Consider the following 4,726-nt stretch of genomic DNA (forward strand, 5'->3'; position numbering starts at 1 on the left):
GTCTGGGCGGCAAGGCGGGGCCGGCTCCTGGCTTCTGGGGCAAGGCTGGGCGGGCCTGCCCCAGATGGCAGCGTGCTGACGGCTCGCACTGTCCCACCCTGCCTGTGGTATGCAGATTAGCCGCCATCTTAGTTGGCAGTTAATCTGCATATCATGCTGATTAGCCAATGGGAGGCATAGCGAAGGTAAGGTCAATTACCGTGTTTGTCTATTATTAAGATTATTAGTAATTACATTTAGAGCCTACTCATACAATCCAGGATAATCTTACCATTCCAATGTCTAGTGGTGGTGATTAAGTTAATAATCACATCATAAACAAGCCTTTGCTGTGTAAGCAAACATTCATAAAGGATCCAGAGGTTAGCGTGGAAACATCTTTTGAGGGCTATCATTCAGCCCACCACACCCAGCAATTCCCTTTTTAGAATTAAGGTCACAAGAAAGGTTCACCAATGAAGGAATTTCTATATAAATGTTTATCTAGCCAAGCAAAAGAACCTGTTAAAAAGGTTTAGTTGCTTGGAGTGTTGTCGCATGCACCAAGAAGGTTGTGGGTTCGATCCCTGGGCAGGGCACCTCCTCGGCCATGTGAGGACACAGCAACAAGACTACCATATCTGAACCAGGAAGCCGGCTCTCGCCAGACACCAAATCTGCTGGTGCCTTGATGTTGGACTTCCCAGCCTCCAGACTCTGAGAAATAAATTTCTGTTGTTTATAAGTCACCCAGTCTGTGGTATTCCATTATAACAGTCCAAACAGACTGAGGCAGGAGGGTAGGAATGTCCAAAATATACAAATCCACTAATTGTAATTTGCATGATCTGATCTCTATAAATAATGACCAAAGCTATGTCTTTATAAATTAAAATAAATATTACATTTGGAAACATGTTTTTTCCTAATCATTTCATTACAGTAAACAACTGCCAGATACCAAAAGAAGCATCAGTTTAGCTGCTGATTCGCCTGTTATCTTTTACTCAATTAAATGGTTCTTATTACCCACTGAAAGTGAAAAGGTAACATCAAAACTTATATAACCTGGGGAGGAATGCATCAATTTTTTTTTCTTTCATCCTCCCTCCCTTCTAATAAGCAATTTTTTTGAATGCCTACTATAGGATACACCTGGTATAGATAAACACAGTAAATGATGTTTATCTATACCAAAATCCTCATGGGAGCCCAAGTTTTGATGAGGAAAACAATAAGGTAAGTATATAGAATTTTGGTGATAATTAGGGCTATGCCATATATAAAACAAGAACGCTGGATAAAAATGTTAGAGATGGGAGCAATTTTAAACAAGGTGATTAGGGAAGGCTTTACTAAGAAGGTAACACTTGATGTTTCTGGGGGAAAGTGTCCCAGGTAGAGGTAACAGCAGATAATGAAATGGAACCTTGATTATGCATTTTCAAGGAATGCACAGCCAAGAGGCCAGTTTGGTTAAAACAGGGAGAGCGAGGGAGAAAGCAGTGGGCAATGAGCAGGTCAGAGAAGTAATGATGTGTGAAGTGAGAGGTGGGTGCTGGATGATGTCTGACTTATCTCAATGATGTCATGGTTAGAATTTTCAAGTAGTTTAACTTGAGAATAATTCAGCATCTTCTCCTGACTTAAAATACTAGGATGTTCTATTGTATTTTCAATGCCACTGTAATGCCAATTATAATATCTTACTTTAGCTTTTCATTTCTTAAAGTGGCTGGAGCAAATAAATCTTTACAGAACTTAAACATTTATATTGCAAAGTATATAATTTTGTGTCCTGTCAACAGATATTTGAACCCAGAATATGACAACAGTTGTTAAATCTTTTAAAACAAATAACCTCAAAGAAATAAAAGTATTAAGGGAAAATAATACAATTTATTATTTTATTAAAGTATTTCAATACTTGGAAACAATAAAGAGTACATTATAAATACAGCTACAAAATAAGTCAAGCTTCACTTGAAATAGAAAAGTTTACGTTATTTTAAAAGTATATCAGTGGAAACAACCACAAATTTAACTGCAAATGCCATTGTATGTATTGCAAGAATATAAAACTTTAAAATCTTCTGGTTTAAATTCTTAAATAACTACTGGGTGATTAAAGATGATCAAGATCCTTTGGGCAGAAAAATCAACTTTGAAAAATACGTTGCTTTCAGAGAGAGGAAGGGAGAGGGAGAGAGAGAGAGAAACATCAATGAGAGAGAATCATTGATTGGCTGCCTCCTGCACTGGGGACCAAGCCCGCAACTCAGGCATGAGCCCTGACCGGAATCCAACCATGACCTCCTGGTTCATGGGTCCATGCTCAACCACTAAGCCACACAGGCCAAGCTGCAATAACAATTTTCAAATACTATACTCCATATCCTCTGAAATCTTTAAGTTAATATAATGGTCTAAATTTTGTCCAAAGGAACTTCAGAAAAAGATTTCTTCAGTTTTCCAAAAATTTAAATATTTAGTGGTTTTCAGTTCAAACTATGTGACATCACAATCTTATATTAAAGCACAAAGTCAGCAAAACATTCAAAAAAATATTAACTTAAAATCAACAGAATTTTATTATATATTCCAGTACCATTTTTCTGCTCATCTTTCTCAAGTTGCTAGGAAGGCTCTATTATTTCTTTCCAATGTTTAAAAACAAATGATACTTTCATTTCCTCTTTCCTTTAAAAAATGGTAGAAAATTCTATTTTAATATAGAGGTTAAAACTCCTTAAAATATTATTCCCTTTCCTTCAAAACAGATCTATATTTGGTATACATTTTTAAATGTATAATACATGAAATGAATTATAATGGTAACATTCCTTTTTATAAATAACTAGAGGCCCAGTGCATGAAATTCATGCACTTGAGGGCGGTCCCTTAGCCCGGCCTGCACCCTCTCCCAGTCTGGGAGCCCTCAGGGGATGTCCAACTAAAGGTTTAGGACATCCTTAGCACTGCTGCAGAGGCAAGAGAGGCTCCCGCCACTGGCGCTGCTGCGCTCACCAGGCATGAGCCCAGCTCAGGGCTTCTGGCTAAGCAGCACTCCCCCTGTGGAAGTGCACTGATCACCAGGGGGCAGCTCCTGCATTGAGCATCTGCTGCCTGGTGGTAAGTGCATGTCATAGCGACCGGTAGTTCCGCTGTTTGGTTGATTTGCATATTAGCCTTTTATTATATAGGATCAGGTGTGACAGAATGACTTATATCCATGGGAAACACAATAAACATACTATATACATATTTCCCATCATTGCCTTCCATAGTACCCCTAATTTAAAAGAGTGAGTTACATTTGTTGATCTATTTTAGATATAGCAAACTACTATCATTTAAGATAAAATAAAACAGATGCTCAAAGCACTTCTGTAGATGATACAGAAGATATGAGCTTGCACCGTAACTAGATCACTACAGGCAACAGCTAAGCACACAAAATACAGACATAAGTAATACACTACGCATTATGAACCAGTTCTATTCAGGCTTCAGGTTACAACATTTAATGGCTGAAAACCATTTAATAGCACCTAGCAAAAGAAAATGTGTTTAAATAAATGTTTTCATGTGAATGGAAAAGGTTCACCTGCAAACCCTCAGCAATACTGACTACAGAGACGACATCAGTCTCATATTTAAGAGGATTCTGTCTGCCTTGGTTGGCTTCAGACAACTCACTGTAGGTTGATTACATTTATACTGCTTCTCACCAGAAGCAGAGTTCAGTTTTGCACGTGATAGCATCTTATCAAGCTATAAGCAATCTCGAAACATAATTTGCATTTATCACGTCTGTTTGCTCCTGGCAGCACAGGAAGGCCTACTTTCTCAAATGCACAGCTGTGCTCAATGAGCACTTTCCAACTTACATATGGCAGTATATTAGCTCTCTAGAATATGTATTTAAGAAGAGTCGACTTTCTTAATAAGATCTTAATGGCTATGATATTTTCTAAGTCATGAAAGGTTGCTTGAAAGCTATTGAATAAATCATTTTATAATTATATTAATTTTAAGTACATTTTATTTTGAATAAGTCAAAGAATATCTTTAAGCAAATTTATAATGTGGAGGTGAGCCTTGCCAGTAATGAGACTTTATTTTTAAAAAACAAACCATTCAAAGCCTCTGGCCAGAGGTAACATTATAAATAATTTTAGGCTTTCTAACAATATATTTAAAGTTTCTTATAAAGCCATAATCCTTGTTTCCTTAAAATATGTTATCTAGTAGGATATTGAACTAGAAAACAGATCATTGAACAAATGACAACTAAAAAACAAATTTTCAGTACAAAATGTTTTTCCACAGATCTAAGAAGATAAAAAAAATTATGCCTGGGACCCAAAAAACAGAATGCTAGGGACCCAAGATGAAAAACACACAATGCAAGAGACTAGATCACCTAATTAAAGAACCATAAGCTCACAATAATGTAAGAGAAAAAATCTACACAAAAACTTATAAATAAATGCAGGGTGTATAATTAAATTTTAAAAATCAAAATAAAAAGTGGGTACAAAAGGACATAAAAATTTTGTGAATACTGTAACCACTATGTAAATATTGTGTAAACCTTCACATTTTGGTTACCTCTTTTGGAAGGTTTACAGTATTGTTTGTTGTTTTTTTAATATATATTTTCATTGATTTCAGAGAAGAAGGAAGAGATAGAAACATCAATGGTGAGAGAGAATCATTGATTGGCTGCCTCCAGCACGCCCCC

The sequence above is a fragment of the Myotis davidii genome, unplaced genomic scaffold (genome assembly GCF_000327345.1).
Source record: "Myotis davidii unplaced genomic scaffold, ASM32734v1 scaffold370, whole genome shotgun sequence".
NCBI classification, from domain to species: domain Eukaryota; kingdom Metazoa; phylum Chordata; class Mammalia; order Chiroptera; family Vespertilionidae; genus Myotis; species Myotis davidii.